Below are 21,483 nucleotides of genomic sequence, written 5' to 3'. Positions count from 1 at the left end.
AGATTATTTGTATAACAAAATTCACCGTGTAATTAAGGATTAAATATTTTTTTTCCAGTCCTGTTTGAACAAGCAATAAAACTAACAGAGTGCATTCAGACAATACAGATTAACTTTATGCAATGATAACTTCCGGACGGGAGGATGCTGGAGCATATCCGATGATGACGTCAAGCAATACAGTGGAGAGAATGTAAAACGTACCAATTTCTTTCAGAAAAGTCTTCAATATTTTATCTACGATATAGTTTAGCATTTTTTAATGATTTAAGTATAGAAATAAGTATTTTCAGTACCGTAATTACATAATTTTTTTGCCGACCCGGAAGTTATTCTGTTTGCGCTTGCGCAAATGAGCTGATGGTACGGCTCGTGCTACCGGTATGGATCGGGTAGTGACAGTAGGTACCAGATTGACTCGGGTGGTCAGATCGACTCGGGGTCCTGCGTCTCTCGATGACGTCACCATATGGCAACTCCGCTCGTCACAATATGGCAACTCCACTCAAACAAACTACATTGCGCCCGCGGTCTCTATTTGTGACGAATCAATTTTATTTAGTCAATAAACGGTAATCATTTCGCACTGTCCGTTAATTGACCAAATACCTATAATACATTAAAACAATACATTTTTTACAGATTACAGAAAATGGGTATATATTTTTTTCAGTTCAAACTTTATTTTAATAAAAAAGTGCTGGTAAAAAATCCCACAGTGTCCTGGTGTTTGCTCCTCTGGACAGGCAGATCCATGGATGACATCCTGGAGATTTAGGAAGGAGAGGACCAATAAACATAGGTGTAATATCTTCATTACCCTGTTCAATATTTGTAAAAAAATATATATATATATATTTATATATATATATATATATTTATATATATATATATATATATATATAGATAGATATATATATATATGTCAGGATCCTCGGAGTTGTGTTCTTGTTTTCTGTTGATTGGACTCACCTGTGTTTAATTATCCCTGTTGCGTGTGTGTATATAAGTTGCCTCAGTTTGTTTCCCCGTTGCCGGGTCATTCTGTGATCACCCTCTGCATCCTCCTGTGTTTTCCCCGTGCTGTTGCTGCCAGAGATCTTGTAAGTTTAGCTTTCATTAAATATCTTTGTTTAACCCCATGTGCCTGCCTCTGCCTCGTTACCGCCTAGGTCCTCGCCTCCACAATCCTGACAGTAATGACCCAACCAAGAGAGGGCCAGGCAACGGGGCTGGAAATAATCGGGATGTTTAATCAGCTCTGGAGACAGAGGGAGAAGGTCTCCGCGCCGTGCTGGACTAACGCCTCGCAAACTTCCCGCGGGGGTCAGCCACCGGCGCGGGGCAGGCATGAAGGACGGCGAAGAAGAGGAAACCCCGCATCGTGTCAGGCTGACGCCCCGCATTCCTCCCGCAAGGGTCAGCCACCGTCGCCGACTCATCTTTTTGCTTCCCTTCACTGCCAACAACCTTCACCCCGGCTCCAAGGCATCCGACCGCACCTCCTCCGCCCGGCAAGCAGCAGCCTCTCATCGGCCGGTCTGCGGGGAAAGCAGGGGCGTATAAAGGAAATCTCAGGATGGTGCCCAGGCCCCTGCAGCAGCCCCAGTCCAGCCACTCCGAAATGGATAATTGGGATGACCAGCCTCCTTTAGTTCCAAGCTGTCCTAGAGCGCCTCACGTGGAGGAATCCAGTCTGTGGGACTTCTTCTATGGAGACAGAGATGATCTGTTCCCCAGCTGGACCGTTCCTGCTGCGCACGCCACAGCCAAAGCCTGCGTGGGTGCGCACGTACCTTCATCGACCTTCGCCTCTGCTGCTGTCTCCACCGCTGCCTCGCCACCAGCAGCGATCTCCGCATCGCAGTCTGGTTTCCCCCGGCGCATATGCCGGGCTCGCCAGCACAGAACCTCCCTCAAGGCCCAGCCAGACGCGTTCGTCTCCAAGTTCTCCGCTCCGCCGGCCGAAGAAAGCTCAGTCCCGCCGGCCGCCAAAGTAAGCGCAATCCCACTGGCCGACGCTGAAGATCCCACTGCACACGCCACGGCCCAAGCCTGCGTGGGTGTGCACGTACCTGTACAGCCGGCCGTCTCTAAGTTCCCGCCGGCCGAAGAAAGCTCAGTCCCGCCGGCCATCCAAGGTCCTGCTCCGCCCGCCATGGCCAAAGCCTGCAAGGGTGTGCACGTCCCGCCACCGCCGACCTTCGCTGACGTCCCGCCGCCGCCGGCCTTCGCTGACGTCCCGCCGCAGCCGGCCAAAGACTCTGATGCTTCGCCGCCAAGGTCGCCCTCCGCGACGCCCGCCAAAGACTCTGCTGCTTCGCCGCCGAGGTCGCCCTCCGCGACACCCGCCAAAGACTCTGCTACTTCGCCGTCGAGGTCACCCTCCGCGACGCCCCCAAAGACTCTGCTGCTTCGCCGCCGAGGTCGCCCTCCACTGTGCCTGCCGAGGACCCTGCTGCTCCGCCGTTTGCCACGACTGGGCCGTCCTCCGCCGGCCCCCATCTGGTCTCAGAGTCCAGCGCTCTCTAGCTCAAGATGCCGTCTGAACTCAACTGTGATCGGCCATCTGAACTCTTTGTTGGGCCCTAGCCCGCCGTCCTAGACCACCTCCGCCCGCCCTGGCCGGGTTGTTTTCTTTTTCTGACTGGACACTAGTGGGCGTCTGGGATCCGCCCTTAAGAGGGGGGTAATGTCAGGATCCTCTGAGTTGTGTTCTTGTTTTCTGTTGATTGGACTCACCTGTGGTTAATTATCCCTGTTGCGTGTGTGTATATAAGTTGCCTCAGTTTGTTTCCCCGTTGTCGGGTCATTCTGTGATCACCCTCTGCGTCCTCCTGTGTTTTCCCCGTGCTGTTGCTGCCAGAGATCTTGTAAGTTTAGCTTTCATTAAATATCTTTGTTTAATCCCATGCGCCTGCCTCTGCCTCGTTGCCGCCTAGGTACTCGCCTCCACAATCCTGACAATATATATATATATATATATATATATATATATATATATATATATATATATATATATATATATATATATATACATACATACACTAATGAAATAACTATATGATCAAGAAAAGTAAAATAAAACATTAATGACCATAATTTGATTTATGTTCAAGGTATTGTGGGCAACTTGCACATGCACAACAGCATCCCGCCTCTGCTCAGAGGGACTGGTTTAAAGAATCTCCCAGTTACAAGGCTTTTCTAATAAATAACATTACTCAGTTACTTTATATTTTACACCTTAATCCTTCTGGATAAACTTCAGTAAGCCAATTGAGTCTAGGCCAGGTATCTAACTTATGTTTACCTATTGCATTTGGCTGCAAAAGTGACTGCAGTATCCAGGATTAGGATCTTCAGAGTGAATACCTTGCAGCACTCCCCTTTTTCCTTTCCCAACATATCCTGTAAAACAAAATAATAAAAAAATGAAAAAAAAAAAAAAAAAGCACACTGATTATTGGCAATTACACACTGTGTTAAATGACGAATTATAACAATACCATTTGGATCGATATAGATTCAAGACTATAAAGTTTGAAATATATATACCAGGTGTGTTTTTTTTGTACAGAGTTCTGCATTCGCAGCATGTCTCAATGCTGTACATGGTGTAGAACTCCTCCTTGTATGATGAAGAAAACCTGCCCCAATTAGCAACACCTGTAAAAAACAAATTATACACAAACAGTGAACATTTCCAAAGAGCAGGTGAAAATATGCATAAACGATACCAGTGTACCCTTAATTACAGCATTTACTGTCAAGCCACTGAAAATGCGCCCGTCTCCTGAAACCCACAGTGGACATGATGTGGCATCTGAAGGTGGTGCAGACCAGCCCCAGTGTCATGTAAGCTTGATCTCCTTCCAGGAGTACCACTTCCCCGAGGATCTCAGAGAGCAGACATGCTGACAACTGTAAAATGTAAGTTAGGCAAAACAAAATATATTAAAAGATAATCATTCTGGCATATCAAGGCATAAATTGGGAGAAATGAGAGCATGGAAAATGAATGACAACAAACATATTGTATTTCCCTTATGTTTTAATTCATCTGGTGTGTTGTATTCAGTGTTGTATTCAGCAGTGTTATGTTCTTGGAGTTTAAGAAAGATAGAAAGATAAGAAAATCAATACGGTTCACCTTGAACCTAAAAATAAAACAATTAAATGTGGTCTATTAAATATAAGGTCTCTCCCTCCAAAGACTTTGCTAGTTAACGAATTGATTTCTGATAAACAGATTGATTTGTTTTGTCTCACAGAAACCTGGCTACAAGAGGACTACGTTAGTATAAATGAGTCAACTCCCTCCAATTATTCAAATTTCCACATTCCCAGATCTGTGGGAAGAGGAGGAGGAGTGGCAACCATCTTTCAGTCTGATTTATTAATTAGTCCCAGGCCAATTAATAACTACAGTTCTTTTGAACATTTAACCCTCAGTTTCCCTCATCCAAACTGCAAAGCAATAAAACCTCTTCTGTTTGTTGTTTTGTATCGTCCACCAGGCCCTTACACTCAGTTTTTGGATGAGTTGTCAGATTTCTTATCTGATTTGGTGTTAAATACTGATAAGGCTATTATAGTGGGTGATTTTAACATCCATGTTGACACAGAATATGATAACCTTAGTGTAGCCTTTAAAACTATCCTAGATTCAATTGGTTTTGCTCAAAATGTGCATAAACTGACGCACTCTTGGCTCCATACTTTAGACCTTGTGCTGACATATGGCATTGATTGTGAAGAATTAACAGTATTTCCTCACAACCCTGTCCTATCTGATCATTTTTTAATAACATCTGAGTTTAATCTAACTGAGTTCTCCACCCCCAAAAGAGGGTTCCATTATAGTAGATCTTTATCGGATAATTCTGTATCAAAACTTAAAGAGTCTGTCCCCTTTTTAATATCCTCCGTATTGCAGAAATGCCCTGTAGATGGCAGCAATGTTGTTTCTTCCAATTCACAAATAGATGTCTTTGTAAACGGTATGACTTGGTCATTGCGTTCTGCATTAGACAATGTAGCTCCCTTGAAAAAGAAGGTGATTATTCACAGGAAGCTGGCTCCTTGGTTTAATTCAGAGCTGCGTTCCTTGAAGCACAATGTTAGGAAATTGGAGAGAAAATGGCGCTCTACACACCGAGAGGAATCCTACCTAATCTGGAAGAACAGTCTATTGTTGTATAACAAGACCCTTCGCAGAGTTAGAGCAGCATATTTTTCATCATTAATTGAGGAGAATAAGAATAATCCTAGATTTCTCTTCAGTACAGTTGCCAAACTTACCCAGAGCCACAGCTCTGTTGATCCATCCATTCCCTTAGCTCTTAGCAGTAATGATTTTATGGGATTCTTCATAAATAAAATTGATTCCATTAAAAATAAAATAATTGGCATCCTCCCAAACATGATTACCTCGTCCTCAGTAAGTGAGGCAGCATTGGAGGAATCCTTAGAACCTGCGCAGTGTCTGAACTGTTTAAAAGCAGTAGAGCTTTCTGAGCTATCTAAAATTTTAGCTTCATCTAAACCTTCTACCTGTATGTTAGACCCAATCCCAACCAAGTTGTTTAAGGAGGTATTCCCTCTGATCAGTGGTCCTATTTTAGACATGATTAATCTATCCTTGGTAAATGGATATGTACCACAGGCTTTTAAAGTAGCTGTTATTAAACCTTTACTTAAGAAACCATCTCTTGATCAAGATGAGTTAGTAAATTACAGACCTATATCTAATCTTCTTTTCTTATCTAAAATTCTTGAGAAAGTAGTTGCTAATCAACTATGTGAACATTTACAAAGTAATGACCTACTTGAGGAGTTTCAGTCAGGCTTCAGAGCTCATCATAGCATTGAAACAGCTCTGGTGAAGGTCACCAATGATATTCTCATGGCCTCAGATAATGGACTTGTGTCTATACTTGTCCTGTTAGATCTCAGTGCTGCATTTGATACAGTTGATCACAATATTCTCTTACAAAGACTTGAGCATACTGTAGGGATTAAGGGAAAAGCATTAGGCTGGTTTAAATCTTATCTGTCGGACAGATTCCAGTTTGTTCATGTTAATAATAAATCTTCCTCAAACTCTAGGGTCACTTGTGGAGTACCACAGGGTTCAGTCCTTGGACCAATTCTATTTACTATATATATGCTTCCGATTGGCAAAATTATCAGACAGCATGGGATTAATTTCCACTGTTATGCTGATGACACTCAGCTATATTTATCCATAAATCCTGATGAATCCAATCAGTTACTTCAACTGCAGTCATGTCTTGATGACATCAAAAGCTGGATGACTTTAAATTTCCTGCATTTAAATTCTGACAAGACAGAAGTTGTAATCTTTGGGCCAGAGTCTTCAAAAAATAAAGTTCTTAATCAATCCCTTAATCTGGATGGCATTAACTTGGCCTCTGGTAATAAAGTTAAAAATCTTGGTGTTGTTTTCGACCAAGACATGTCATTTAAATCCCATATTAAACAGGTTTCCAGAGTTTCCTTTTTTCACCTCCGGAATATCGCCAACATTAGAAACATTCTGTCCAGGAGTGATGCTGAAAAACTAGTCCATGCATTTGTTACTTCAAGGCTGGACTATTGTAATTCTTTACTATCAGGAAGTCTACAAAATGCAGTTCGAAGTCTTCAGCTGATCCAAAATGCTGCAGCAAGAGTTCTGATGAAAATCAACAAGAGGGATCATATTTCTCCAATTTTAGCTTCCCTTCATTGGCTTCCTGTTAAATCAAGAATAGAATTTAAAATTCTCCTTCTAACGTATAAAGCCCTTAATAATCAAGCTCCATCATATATCAGAGCTCTGATTACCCCGTATGTTCCTAACAGAGCACTTCGCTCTCAGACTGCAGGTCTGCTGGTGGTTCCTAGAGTCTCTAAAAGTAGAATGGGAGGCAGATCCTTTAGCTATCAGGCTCCTCTCCTGTGGAACCAACTCCCAGTTTTGGTCCGTGAGGCAGACACCCTATCTATTTTTAAGACTAATGTTAAAACTTTCCTTTTTGACAAAGCTTATAGTTAGAGTGGCTCATACCCTGAGCTATCTCTATAGTTGTGCTGTGATAGGCCTAGGCTGCTGGAGGACATCAGGGTCTAATTTTCTCACTCTACTGATTTCTACTGTTCTTCAGTCTACTGTTCTCCAGTTTTGCATTGTATTACATTGAAATGACTGTCGTAATTTCAGCTTTTAACTTTTGCTCTCTCTCTTTTTCTTCATAGTAGGTACACCTGGTCTGGCGTTCTGTTAACTGTGACATCATCCAGAGAAGACGGCTCACCCGCTACTACCATCTAATGTAGAACAGATTACTAGATCAATGTGTGCTTCTGTGCTTTTTTGTTTCTCTTGTTGTGTCTCTGTTCTGTCCTCTGTAACCCCCAGTCGGTCGAGGCAGATGACCGTTCATACTGAGCCCGGTTCTGCCGGAGGTTTTTCCTTCCCGTTAATGGGTGGTTTTTCTTCCCACTGTCGCTTCATGCTTGCTCAGTATGAGGGATTGCAGCAAAGCCATGTACAATGCAGACGACTCTCCCTGTGGCTCTACGCTTCCCCAGGAGTGAATGCTGCTTGTTGGGACTTTGATGCAATCAACTGGTTTCCTTATATAGGACATTTTTGACCAATCTGTATAATCTGACCCAATCTGTATAATATGATTGAACTTGATTTTGTAAAGTGCCTTGAGATGACATGTTTCATGATTTGGCGCTATATAAATAAAATTGAATTGAAAATTGAATTGAATAGATTACCTCCAATATGAAACAGCTGTCATCTTTGGGAAACACAACCTTTTAGGGGAGAAAGGGAAGAAATATGTATGTTTATATCAAATAATCTGGATTTCTTTAATGAGTCGATCATAAACAGAAGAATAGCACTTGGGACCGTCACCAAGATCACCTCATGTTTCCTCTTTCTGGACTTTGGGATCCTGTATATTGGCTCCAGTGACCCTTTCAGTAATGCTGTAGCCTTGCTAGTCCAGTGTGCAAACCTCTGCCCATGACTGTACATTCGTGACAGAATAAAAGAGATTAAAGCAATGTGGAAGTCATTTACAGTGGTCTTACCCATCAATCTCCGGAAGTCTTCCCGTGTCAGGCAGACATCCCTATCTTTGACAATAAGCTCTGCTCCAGACCGGTTTAAATCAAGTACATATTTGAGCTACAAATAATAAATTGTAAATACAATTAAAATCACCAGAAAACAAATTGAAATCTAATCAATACCCATTCATTAAATAATTTACAGGACACACATATATACCTACCAGCATGGCATGGACTGGATTGAAATTATGCAAATATCCCAGAGAAGGCCAGTAGTCATGGTCACATACTGACTGCTGTGGCACCAGTGGGCCAGAAATGGGCTCCTGTTCAGCTATAAGTGGTTATAAAAAAACACTTGCAGGGGATTGTTTTTTATAGTTTAAAGACTAAGGGAGATCTTGAGTACAGTTACGTTTTGTTTCTTACTTCCATGGCAAAATTAAATGAACAAACTGTATTTAAATTTGTACCTTGGAAGTCATCTCCCTGAGAAATTAAAACTTCTGGCACTTTGGACTCTGAAGAAAAGAACAAAGTATTATGAAGGTAACCTATGCCTGTGAAACTACAGCGAGCCTTTAAATTGCTAATCCTAATACCTCTCAATGTAGGGCGTATGAAAGGCTTCAGCTGTGAAACATTTGTGTTTTGTTTCAGCTGAGCACCTGTGTTGCTGGACAGCGTTGCCACACCCTTTTCTGAAATGGAGGTAATGACGTATGGTCCAGACCAATTGGCTTCAAGTTGCCCTCCTTTTCGGCCTTCCTTTCTTTTATTTGCTTTGAGGACCTCATCACCAATTTTGAAGTGGAAGGATTTCAAGTTCCCTCTTTTTTTTTGTCTCATATGCCTTCTTTTGTCTGTCCTGTGCGTCTTTAATGTTCTGGTAAACCTGAGAAAATATTAAATGATGTTGCTTATAATGTTATGATTATTTAAAACATAATACATAACTCCATAGACATATATTTCCGTTTCACCATCACCTTTGCATGCAGATCTGCAATGTCTGCAGCCTTGGCCGCCAGGTCTTCTTCTGTCTCCTCAATCACCACGACACGATTGTCATCATCCCCTTTTTCTTGTGTCGTGTTGTTTATCACACCTGGTGTGCGGGGGTGTCTTCCAAACAGAGCACAATAGGGTGTGTACTTTGTAGATCTCTGAGAAATAAAATACAATCAATAGCATTTTACAGTCTTCTATGTCCGTGTGTTGATAGAAAACTTCATACGGATCAGCAGGCATTTTCTCTCAGTCCTAAATTTTTGCAAGAATAAAGTGCCATTTGAGTGATTCTGACCAATCTCTGTTGATTTTTCAATTAATACATGGACATGTCGTGGACATGTTGCTGGTACACTGTCTTACACACCTGTTTGGATGTGTTGATGCCTGCTACTACTCCCCGTAGATGGATGTCCCAGTCGTTTTGATCCTCCCCACAGTATTTGGCTAGTGCAGTCTTGATATTGCGGTTGGTGCGCTCATCCTGTCCATTGGCCTGGGGATGGTAGGCTGATGTAATACAGTGTTTGACACCCAAAGCTTCAAAAACACCACGGTTGACCTGTAGACACATTTGTATAGCTTTGAGTGATACAATATGATTCATTACAAATATACATTATTTGTAAACAAAACTGTACCTCATTTACAAATTCCCGCCCCTGGTCGGTTATAATCCTCTCCAGCAGTACAAAGTCAAGCAAAATATTGACAATTTTTTTGGACACCTCAGTGGCACTTTTGTTGTAGAGGGATTTTGCCACCACCCACTTGGTGAAAAGATCTGTGGCAGTTAGAATGAACCTGCAACATACAAGCAGATTGTTTTGAACATAGTTTGTATCCATGACTGTCATGTTCTCTGTTCTCTTTATCAAAAATGTATTATTACCGTTTGCCCTTTGCGGTGGTAGGAAGGGGACCAATTAGATCTATCCCAAGGACAGTCCATGCTTCCTGGACTTGGATAGGATGAAGGATAGGTGCCACAGTTTTTATTTTTTCATGGTGCTGACAGCGAGGACACTCATCAACCTTTAAAACAAGTTGTTAAATAATTGCAGTTAATTTCCTCACAAGTACACTGTATGTTTGAAGCAATGTAGGGGCTATAATAAATGAAAAGCATCACAATTTAAACAGAACTTGGCAAATCTAATAGCATGGCCTTATTTTCATTCAGAAGAATAAAGAATTAGAAAAATCTTACCCATTTTTTGACATCATCTCGTAATGTTTTCCAGTGGTAGGAAGCTAACACCTTCTCTACTGTGCGGCGCCTGCCATGATGTCCTCCACTACCAAGGTTGTCATGGCAATTCCTTAAAACCTCAGAAACCTGAGCTTGAAACACCACCAGACGAAGCTTGCCCTGGTAGTTGTAATACAACTGCCCATCTAACGCAACAAATAAAACATTCATTTAAATACTGCTCCAGAAACACAGTTTAATTCATATTTTTGCACATTTGTCAGTCACACTGGTACTTACTTTTAACGGTATAATGTTTTGAAGTCTTACGAATGGTTGCCTTCCTGCTTTCAGGACTTGAACAGGATGTAGTTAGGCTGTGGTAAGTCCCTTTTGAAAGATAATGAAGAATTTCTTCGTAAAAATGATCCATGGTTAATAAACCGCAAAACCGCTCTCGAAGAATACCTACAATACCGCTATAATTATGTCAGTAAATTGTCCGGACCAATCACAATGTTTTGCGTGTCCGCGCAAACCATAGACATTATATACGTAGACGCGTCATTGGGCGGGTTCTACCTAAGGTGCGATGCGCCAGAGAGTCCGCCATCTTAAATGTGGCAAATCTGCAGTTACTCAGTCACTTAAACAGTATCAGAGGGACTTTAATCTCTGAATATACTTTGTATTTGTAGTATTTTTGTTTTTGTAATATTACAAGTTTATTTTCATATCCCTTTAGCTTCATTCTCCTGAATTTATTCTCATAAAGAATAAAAATAATAAAAATACTCTAACCTGGCCTATTACTCCAGGAGTGAAATAATTCTGCAAACTGTGACTATTCTGGAAATGTTCCCTCTTAATTCTCATAATATGACGTTTTTCTCATAACATTATCACTTTTGTGTTTGCTTTTTTTACTTTATTGACCTAGGACTTTTTTCCCTCATATTTTTTCCCTCAAGGCTTTAAGTGATGAAGACCACCATAAGGGTGTCTCACCTTTTACTGACTTGAATATAGGTATGGTGAGCTGTTTTCCTCACGATTACATGCATTTGGTATGTCTTGGTGTGGTACGTAAGCTTTTGGATTTGTGGATGGGTGCAGCTGGGCCTCTTCGTTGTCGCATGTCAGCTAGTCAAAGTTGCATCATATCTGACAGACTGACTGGTTTGAGAGCATTTGTCCCTTCTGAGTTTGCCAGGAAACCAAGAGGGCTTACAGAGAGACATAGATGGAAAGCAACAGAATGGAGACAATTTCTGTTGTATACGGGTCCAGTTGTGCTGAAGGGTATCCTAGCTGATGAGCTTTACAATAACTTCTTATTGCTTTCAGTTGCCATTCATGTTCTAGCTCGGCCCTCATTATGTTTAGTGCTAAATGATTATGCCAGGACACTGCTCTGCTCATTTGTGGACCATTTCAGTAAGTTGTATGGTGACCATTTTGTCGTTTACAACATACATGGTCTTGTTCATCTTAGTGATGATGCAAAAGCTCATGGTCACTTAGACCTCTTTTCTGGTTTTCCTTATGAAAACTATCTGCAGATTTTAAAGAAAATGGTAAGGAAACCAAACAATCCCTTGGCTCAAGTGATAAGGCGTGTATCAGAAATGGAGAATATCAGAGAGGAAAGCATTGCAGAGAAACAGAGTTACAATGCATCAGGGCAGCACAATGATGGACCTGTGCCACAAGAGTTAATTGGAAGTTCTGTAAATCAGTTCAGAAAGTTAGTCATTGATGGTGTGACTGTTAAATCCTCATGTGGTGGTGACAGCTGCTTTAGGATTCACAATGATATAGCTTTAGTGGAAAACATTATTCTGCATGACGGGTTCTATCATGTAGTGTACAGGTCATACACCAGAAGGGATACATTTTTCAACTACCCTGTTGACTCTACTGAATTGGATATTCTGGTTGTTTCAGGTCTGTCAACCAACCTTAAATGTGCCAGGCTCGATGGAAATTTAAGCAAGTTTGTTAGAATTCCTTTGTGTGAGATTAGAGATACCTTTGTTGTGTTTCCTCTGCTACACCTTAATTGAGTGGTTGTACAAATCCAAAGATTCATAGAAGCAGAAGAGGACCTGAACACAGGTGCGCATGCGGGCGCACACACACACACACACACACACACACACACACACACACACACACAAAAACTCTGTGTGAACTGTTCTGTTTAGTAAAGGATGAAGACTGTTGAGGTCTGTTCCATGGCCTTATGGAGAAGTGGAGGTGGAAAAACTCTGATACAAAGCAGAGGAATTTAATAATTACTTTTAGTATTGTTGTTTAACAATATGTCATTGATTATTGATGATAACATGTTCAGATTTATGATGAATAATTTTTATTTGTCCTCTGGAATGGTGGTGGTGGGCACAAAAGAAAAGAGAGAGAAAAAGATTAGCCTACACTCCCAAGCAAAATCCTGTCATAATGTTGCTACATTTATGTTCTCACATTGCAGAAAAGATGTACTCAGTCATCTGCTTTGAGAAAGATGAGGAGGTGGAGGTTGCCCCAACATCCTGGTTTCAGGAAGGGACCTGTAGGTGGCCTCCCTACAAGAGCCAGGGAGTTCAGAGGGCCATCAAGCAGCTGGAGGAGGCCCAAAGTACATGGCCTGTTCACACAGACGCCAGGATATTTTATTCTTCAGGTTTACTCTACTCTACTTTAGAAAATGAACTGATTAGTAATGTCAAAAGGAAACATAATCCTAAAATTGTGTTCTACTCAACAGACAGTATTTTAGAGTGCCGTAAGCGAGTTTCACTGGCTCTGGAACAGACGGACTATACATCAGAGGCAGACGACCAAGACATGCGGCCTAAAAGAAAACTTAAGTATGACTTTTATGCATCTCTCTCTCTCTCTCTCTCTCTCTCTCTCTCTCTCTCTCTCTCTACACACACACACACACACACACACACACACACACACACACACACACACACACACACACACACACACACATTCTTTAAAAAGTGGCATGCGTATGGGTCAATTTACTTTAGAATTACCATATGACAATGTTTTCATATAACAGTGTTATATACCTGCTGGGCACATTATATTCTCTGTTTACTTTTGTATTAAATACTAGGAGTTCAGTTCATTCTTTGTATCTGATGCCGATGTTGATGTCTCTGTCTTTTGTGTCTCTCTAACAAAGGCCAAGTAGATATATTAGAGACCAGGAGGAGGAGGAAAACCTCAGTCCACCGAAAAGGAAGACTGTGTCTCTTCCCAAGGCCCCCGCTATCCCAAGACCTCCCTCCAATTCCAGGCGCTTCATTCTGATGCCAAATACAGAATGTGGGTTTGTTGAGGTCCCCTCATCTATTGAGGAGCCTCAGAATTCTCAGGTATAGAATTGCATAATCATTTTATCTCTAGTTGTAAATAAATATGTTTGAAATTAGCTCTTTAGGGATTATTCAGGGATTCAGGGAATAGGGATGATTGATCAGCAGTCAGCAACCTTTTTGACATTAAAATGTCAGATAATTTGCAGCTTTAGGCTTAATTGACAACTTACATTGTTGTTCACTAATGACCAAGTTCATAGGTTTAAAATTCTTATATTCTTTTTTCTACATTCACCTTCAGCATGTAATGAACCTGGGGTCAACCCTCCGCCAGGCAATAGAGCAACATTATGGTGACATGGCAGGGTCAGAGCAGCAGCAGAGCAGCAGCATGGCAGGGTCAGAGCAGCAGCAGAGCAGCAGCATCGCAGTGACAGCAGCCCAGCCTGTTAGTCCACCCTATCATGGGTACATGAGAGGCTGCAACCAAATGTGTGGAAGTAAGTTTTAAGGGTGCCTTCTCCCAACTGTTGTTTTGAGATCTCGCCACAGGTCAATTCAAAAATCAAATGAAATTTATTTTAAATGGCACTTTTCATACCTAAAAGCAACAAAAAGTGCCTCACAGAGGCTAAAAAGGACAACAGCGATAAGAAAGAGAAAAAACAAAACAAAACTAGAAGCACTGAGAGAGTGCAAACCTCCGCCAAGGCCATGGGGTCACTGATGCAATGCCATAACATCTACATGCTGTGGGTGTGCTTAACTACATTACCAATTTGGCTCCACACACTGGGAAACATGTTCAGCACAAGCCAACTACAATACCCAGCAGCCACCGCGACCCGGACATCTGGTCACGTGACCGCGGTAAGCACTACATTTCAAACGGAGGTAACAACTGCATTGTTTATGTTACTTAGGCTACAGAAATGCACCAACATTTAATCACTTGTTCCTTTTGTCATTTCCAACAACTGTACAAAATTTCATCCAAACCGTGCACAAGTTTTCGAGTTATCCTGCTGACAGACAAACCAACGTGACTGAAAACATTGCCTCCTTGGCGGAGGTAAAAAAAAAAGAAGAAGACCCAACCCTCCCATCCCACCTAAATACCCAGAGAGACACAGTTGTAGAGACATACACACATGCACATACACATACATATACACCCATATCCACCCACCCACACACACACACACACAAATAGAGAGTTTTATGGGACTTGGATAGATTCATTGACGGCCACTTTAGGACCACATCTGGTTACTTTTTGGTGTTTAAGGTCATTTTCCTACTGAAATGACAATGACCTCTATTGCATAATGCCTTATGCCCCTTGATTTTTATCAGTCTTTAGATTTCATAATGACATGTATGCAGACAAGGTCTCTGGTGCCTGATGTAGCAAAGCAACCCCAAAACATCTGTGAACCTCCACATTGTCTGTAGGGGCCATGTACTTTCTTGAAAAAGTTCAAGGGTCCCAATATTTTCATCCATGACTGTACATGCCCTGATAATTTAAAACTACACATTTGAACTAAACAATTCTTCTTTTTTCAGCTCTTCTGAAAGAAGTTCTGATAAATCAACAAATTCTAATGGATCAGCAAAAGAACATAATCAGAATGATCCAAGATTTGCAAAGATCCAACAGTGGTGTCACAGGGATTCCCATCACTTCATCCCACATGACCATCTTCCCTCTGAGTGATAAGCTTGCCCTGTATAAACTTGAGAAGGATCTAGCAAATCAACCAGACCTCCGTAAGGAACTGGTGAGCTGCTTTCAATTTCTTTTTTTAATTGATGTTTATGCCGAATTGATGATGGAAAATGGGACTCTTTTATTTTGAATTCCTAATTTTGTTGTTTTTTTCTTTTTGTACTTAGGTCATCACTCTTGGATTGGCAGGGGGGGCAACAGTAAAAGAAACTGTGTGGCGCATTTTAAAACAGGCCATCAAAAATGACCTTGCTAAGACGATCTCATGGCGTGGCCTGAATGGCAAGGTGCCTTTTGAAAAGCTCCATCTCAGGGCAGTTGTGACAGGTAAGGATTATCCTGCACCCATATTGACTATTTATTTTATTATTATTATTATTATTTGTCTTGATTAGAATTAAACAGAATTTAATCTCCCATGCCCTTTTGGCAATGCTCATGACCACTGTTTAATGATCACGATTGCAGTTTGTAAATTGGATGAGCTGTTTGCCATGTTACTTGTACCAGATTAAGTTTTTCTGCAGTATTGTTTTTCTTTAATTTATGTCATTTTCAGATGCTGTCAGACGTAACCCAATCTGTCTGGAAGCAACTGATCTGACCATTGCTGATGCTATTAAAAGGTGGTTCTACTGGGCTGGGGATCGAGAGGGGGGGAGGAAAAATCGGATGCCAGGCTCCAGCCGAGGGCAGCCAGCAGAATAATTGTATCAATCCTTAATTTATTGTTTTAAGACATTAATTAAAAAAATAAAGTATATATATATATAAAAAATGTTTGTTTCGTTTTTTATACATACAGTTATAACACATAAATAGTACATGAGCCTAGGATACTAGGACATAGTTATCACACGAATGAATGAATGAATGAATGAATAAATAAATAAGTAAATAATTAAAAATATATTGTGGCATCATTTTGGTTCAATTATGGCATCCTTTTGAATCAGTTTAGGCTAGTTTTTGGCAAGGTTATGGGTTTTTGGCTTCTCTCTGGGGTAGGTTTGGCAACACTTTGGAATTCCAAAATCCATTTTGGCTTACTTTTGGCTGAGATTTGTTCTTTATTTGGCATACCAGAGTTGGCCCAAATTTGGGCCGTACATCATTCCAAAGCTTTTCCAAAATGGCAAGCCACATTTGGGCCAAATTTGGGCCATAAAAAAATTGTTATCTGGGTATAGCTAGCTGCACCGTATTCACGAACCGCTAGCTGCACCGAATTCACGTATTCGGTTACATTGGTGGCAGCGGTGGGATTTTCCGGAATCCCCGTTGTTGTTTTTTTTTTTTTTTTTATCCGTGACGGCTACGTGCCAGTTGGATAGCTTAGCATCTCCGATATAGCTTGCTGGCTAATCTCGTGCGGTGCTGTGAAAACGGCGCTAAGTGGACATGTGGTTTGCAGACGAGGACCCTTTTAAACCCAGTTCAAGCATGCTTGGCAGATACTCACCGGGCGGTGATGTTAAGATTGATCTCCCCCCTCCTTTCACCGGGGACGGGAGCCAGAGTTTCCTCAGCTGGGCGAGACAACTAGAGGTGGCCGTCAGCGCCACAGCCAGGAGCGGCGGCAACTGTGAGGAGGAGCTGGTGAGGATTCTGCCTGCTCGTCTCGGCAAGTCCGCGTTCCTGCTGTGGGACAGCCTCCCTGGGGCGACCAAGTTGGATTATACTATGGTGAAGGAGAGACTTGGGGCGGCTTTTAGAGAGAGGCAGTTGATGGACCGCTTCAGAGCCAGCCTGACAGCCCGGGTGCATGCTCCAGGTGAGAGCCTGGAGGTGTACGCTGCTGACGTGAGCCGGCTGGTCGCGGAGGCCTTTCCGGATTATGGTGATGTTGCACAGAGAGAAGAGAAGTTTCGACGCTTTCTGGCTGGTTTGGATCCAGTGTTGAAGGCCAAGTGTTTGGAGATGGGTGCCACGGACCTGGAGGAGGCGTTACACGTGGCTGAGCACTGTGAGAATGCCAGAGCTGCCCTACAGAGAGATTATGTGAGCACTGCTGCCTACGGTGGTGAGAGCACATCTGTCCAGTCCGTGTCGGTTCCGGGGGGTCTCCAGAAGGCTGTTGAGAAGCTAACGGAGGACATGTACTCCATGAGAGTGGAAATGAGAGAACTTTATGAGGACAATCAGAGGCTGAGGGCTTGGAATAGAGACATGAGGGGGCAAAGCGTTCGCTCGCCCTCAGGAGAACGCTGTCACTGTACCTGTGGTGAGTAGGCCTCCCGGTCCAGTAGCTCTCGGGAGGAGCGACGTGGTCGCTCCCCTGAATCTGGGCAGTTCCCATGCCCAAGGGGTTTCCAGCCTCGCGGCTCTGGGATGTCCTCCCCTCTCTAGGCCGCTGGGGGGCAGGAGTCCTAGCCCGAGCTGGCGTGCTCGACAGGAAGATGAGCCCAGATGGCGTAGTGTGCACTTCCTGCCTCGACAGCGGGACGCGGTTAACGACCGTCAGGGAAACAGCCAATAGCTGGCATTGAGGCCCAAATGCCAGCCAGTTCTATAAGGGGCCCCTTGAACAATGACTTCTCCAATGTAATGGCTCATTTGGACTGTACCGGCCAACCGACTTCCTTCGTCAGGGGTGTGGTCGAAGGCACAGAGGTTCCCATGTTAGTGGACTCAGGGGCGTCGGTGTCACTGATCAGACTTCCGTATGTCAGTCCCTGCCTTGCGAAACAGGCCTCTGAAAAGGAACTATATTGACTCTCGGGCAATCAATGGACAAATGTTGGATACACTCGGTACCTGTGAGATCACCTTCCGCCTGGGTCCGACCTACTGGCAGCACACCTTCCATGTACTATGGGAATCCACCCAGTGTGTCCTGCTAGGACTGGACTTCCTGGCTCCGAACTGTGCATTGTTGGACTTGGGGCGAGGTGTGTTACAATTATGGGATGTTTCAGTGCCCCTGCTTCAAGGTGGTGAATTAATCCCTAGTTGTTGTAACGTGTCCCTTGCTGATGTCTGGACCATTCCCCCATTGAGTGAGGCCCTGGTACCGGTGAATATTCTCACTCCTGCTGGAACCGGTCGGCCTGCCGCAAACTTCGAGGGATACCTGGAGCCTAACATTCCGGATACGACAGGACTCGTGGTCGCTCGTACAGTGAACAGTGTGAGAAACGGTGTGACCTCAGCCCGCATCCTCAATCCTATAGGGGAGGCAGTCGAACTCAAACGGGAACTCAAATGAACCACCGCCCTCTGCTGGGCCTTAGGCGCATGGCGATTGATAGTGAACCTACTGGACGCAGGAGTAGGTGGGTGCTGGAGTTGGATCCATTTGATTGGGTCATGGTACACAGGGACGGAGCACGCCACAAGAACGCAGATGCTCTGTCCCGTTGGCCCGTGTCCCCTGACCCTGTCGGGTCAAATGCTCCTGTAACGGGATCTGTTACTGTGGCCTCAGTGGAGACGTCTGACCACTCTCCAGCTGCAGATGTGGAAACAGAGTCAGTTCTGGTCTATTCACTTTGTGATAGTAGAGCTGAATTGCAGTCACTGCAGCGTGAGGACCCAGACATTAGTACTGTGTTAACATGGTTGGAGCAGGGCAGGGTGCGACGGCCTCGTAAACTCCCCCGGGATTCCTCTGCTGGCTTGTGGAAGTTGTGGACTGAGTTTCGTTGTCTGTCTGTGATTGAGGAGCTGTTGTGCCGCACAGCGGTCACTGACACCACGGGACAGAAGCGAATTCAGACTGTTGTCCCTGCATCCATGGTGCCGGAGCTCTTTCAACAGTTGCATGGGGGGCCAGCTGCTGCACACTTTTCCGCAGAACATGTGTGGGAAAAGGCCAGACAGTCCTGCTACTGGCCCTTCATGTTGAGGGACATAAGGCATTGGTGTGAACAATGTAGGGCCTGTCAGACTCGCAGGAGCCCAGTCCCTGGGCCAAAGGCTCCTATGGGAGGGGCCCAAGTATGCCGTCCTCTGCAGCGAGTGGCCGCTGATATCCTGGAGCTGCCCATGACATCTCGAGGGAACAGGTATATTTTAGTGGTAGAGGACTATTTCACTAAGTTTGTTTCCCTGTATGCTTTGCCTAACCAGACAGCCCATTCTGTTGCACGATGCCTTTTTGAGGATTATGTATTGGTGCATAGGGTCCCCGAAATCCTGCATAGTGATCAGGGCCGTCAGTTCGAGGCAGAAGTGATCCAAATCCTCTGCCAGTGGCTGGGGATTAAGAAAACCCGTACCACTGCCTATAACCCCAAATCAGATGGCATGGTGGAGCGCCATAAACGGACTTTGATTGATCAGCTGACCAAGCTGTTGCTTTCTCATGGCGGTGAGTGGGACACATATGTGAAGCATGTTGCTTTTGCATATAACACCTCTATGCATGCTAACACCCGGTTTACCCCATTTTACCTCATGCATGGACGTGAGGCTCGAGTTCCTGCAGATGTGCTAGTGCCTGCTAGTGCTCCTGACTCCTGGGGCACTGGATCGCTGATGGATTATGCCTCTATCATTGCAGAGCTGCTGGAGTCAGCATTCAGCACAGCCAGGCTTAACTCTGCTGAAGCTCATGAAAGACAGAAGCTGTACTATGATCAGGGTAGCTGCCACCGTCCCTATATGGTAGGGGCGCTGGTGTGGATTAACAACTCCCCAGAAAGCCGTATGAAGCTGGCACCGCACTGGAAGGGTCCATATCGGGTCGTGCAAGTGCTGGTTTCTGGTGGAGAGTCTGCGCTTACGTATCGCATCGTCAATGCCCTCGACCCGATGGAGCGAGCCCAGGTGGTTCATCATGATAGACTGAAGCCGTACACTCTGCCATTGCCAGCACAGACCGTTCTGACTCCAGCTGCTGTGATGTCTCCTCTTGGGGTCGAGTCTTCGCTTCCCCAGCACAGGGATCAGCCTCAGACTGGTGAGATGGACAATGGACCGTGGGGGAACTTACCAGAGTTCCAGGTAGGGCAGTCTCGCAGAGGGCGAGTGGTGCGACCTCCGTCCTATTTGCAGGACTTTGTCAGGTTTTGAAGGTCTAGTTTTTTTTGTAAAAAAAAAAAAGTCTGTTTCAGGCTGTTTTTTCCTCATTTTTGTGATTTCAAAGGTGTTATCTGAATGTTTGGTAAGGTTTGACATATCCCCCCTCCCCCCATGGTCGCCACCCGGCGACCCCGAGAGACACGTGGAAGGATGGGAAGCCAAGAAGGAGAGGATGAGAGCTGGGTCAGGGATGGAGGAACCGGGCACCCACGACCGGTCCTCCGGGCCCTCCCAGTCAACGAAGTACTGCCACCCCCTACCTCGCCAGCGGGAGTTCACGATGCGGAGGATTCGCCGACCCTGGTGGTCCTGGGTGGGAGGATGGGGCTCGGCCGGAGGGCACAGAGGGCTAGACAGCACGGGTCCGGCTAGTACCCCTGTGCCCGGGCGATGAGATCATCTATTTCCCAACAGAGAGCGCCAAAGGTGCAGGAGGGCGGTAAGATGGAGGTGGGTTCTGGGTCTAAGTCATGAGTGGTGTGGAGACGGGAGAGAGCGTCGGGCTTCAGGTTCCTGGAGCCGGGACGGTAGGTGATGGATAGATTGAAATGGGAAAAGAACAGGGACCAACGGGCTTGACGGGGGTTAAGACGTTTGGCTGACTGCAGATATGCCAAGTTCTTGTGATCTGTCCAAATAATAATTGGCTGCTTGGACTTCTCTAACCAGTGACACCATTCTTCCAAAGGGAGCTTAATGGGGAGCAACTCACGGCCCCCCACATCATAATTCCGTTCTCGGGGAGTCAGGCATGGGAGAAAAAGGTACAGGGATGAGGCCATGGAAGGAGGTGGCTGAATGACGGCAGATCCGAGGCATCGATCTCGAGCGTGAACTGCTTCAGGGGGTCATGGTGAATGATGATGGGAGCCTGGGAGAAACGCTTCTTCAGATCCTCGAATGCAGAGTTGACGTCCGAGTTCCAAATGAACGGGGTCTTGGGTGAAGTGAGCCAGTGCAGGGGGGCGGCGATTTGCTAATCTCTATCAGCTGAGGTGCAAAACTCTACCGCAAAGTCGGAGACGCGGCGATCGCGCTGCCTGACAGCTAGCAACGGACGGGACTGTTGCATAGGATGTGATTCG

The 21,483-nt window shown here is 44.4% G+C and overlaps 6 long non-coding RNA genes across 6 annotated transcripts; 1 reads left to right on the top strand and 5 right to left on the bottom strand.

Moving 5' to 3' along the window:
* Nucleotides 1-698: 698 nt before the first annotated feature.
* LOC118564081 lies at nt 699-3,682 on the bottom strand. The gene is made up of 3 exons (XR_004931617.1): nt 3,559-3,682; nt 3,314-3,411; nt 699-766 (listed from the first exon to the last, which is right to left on the bottom strand). It is a non-coding gene; the product is annotated as an uncharacterized LOC118564081 (long non-coding RNA).
* A 147-nt stretch (nt 3,683-3,829) lies between these two features.
* On the bottom strand, nt 3,830-8,011 carry LOC118564080. Its single transcript, XR_004931616.1, has 3 exons — nt 7,949-8,011; nt 7,798-7,836; nt 3,830-3,924 (listed from the first exon to the last, which is right to left on the bottom strand). It is a non-coding gene; the product is annotated as an uncharacterized LOC118564080 (long non-coding RNA).
* Nucleotides 8,012-8,351: 340 nt separating this feature from the next.
* Nucleotides 8,352-8,750, bottom strand: LOC118564085. Its single transcript, XR_004931622.1, has 3 exons — nt 8,703-8,750; nt 8,574-8,621; nt 8,352-8,434 (listed from the first exon to the last, which is right to left on the bottom strand). It is a non-coding gene; the product is annotated as an uncharacterized LOC118564085 (long non-coding RNA).
* Nucleotides 8,751-9,093: 343 nt separating this feature from the next.
* On the bottom strand, nt 9,094-10,092 carry LOC118564079. The gene is made up of 4 exons (XR_004931615.1): nt 10,004-10,092; nt 9,753-9,915; nt 9,479-9,673; nt 9,094-9,266 (listed from the first exon to the last, which is right to left on the bottom strand). It is a non-coding gene; the product is annotated as an uncharacterized LOC118564079 (long non-coding RNA).
* Nucleotides 10,093-15,339: 5,247 nt separating this feature from the next.
* LOC118564078 lies at nt 15,340-16,088 on the top strand. Its single transcript, XR_004931614.1, has 3 exons — nt 15,340-15,425; nt 15,541-15,700; nt 15,933-16,088. It is a non-coding gene; the product is annotated as an uncharacterized LOC118564078 (long non-coding RNA).
* A 590-nt stretch (nt 16,089-16,678) lies between these two features.
* Nucleotides 16,679-16,951, bottom strand: LOC118564077. Its single transcript, XR_004931613.1, has 2 exons — nt 16,836-16,951; nt 16,679-16,750 (listed from the first exon to the last, which is right to left on the bottom strand). It is a non-coding gene; the product is annotated as an uncharacterized LOC118564077 (long non-coding RNA).
* Between the last annotated feature and the right edge of the window lie 4,532 nt (nt 16,952-21,483).

Source organism: Fundulus heteroclitus, chromosome 9 (genome assembly GCF_011125445.2).
Source record: "Fundulus heteroclitus isolate FHET01 chromosome 9, MU-UCD_Fhet_4.1, whole genome shotgun sequence".
Classification (NCBI taxonomy): Eukaryota; Metazoa; Chordata; class Actinopteri; order Cyprinodontiformes; family Fundulidae; genus Fundulus; species Fundulus heteroclitus.
This window is presented reverse-complemented; position numbering and strand designations above follow the sequence as displayed.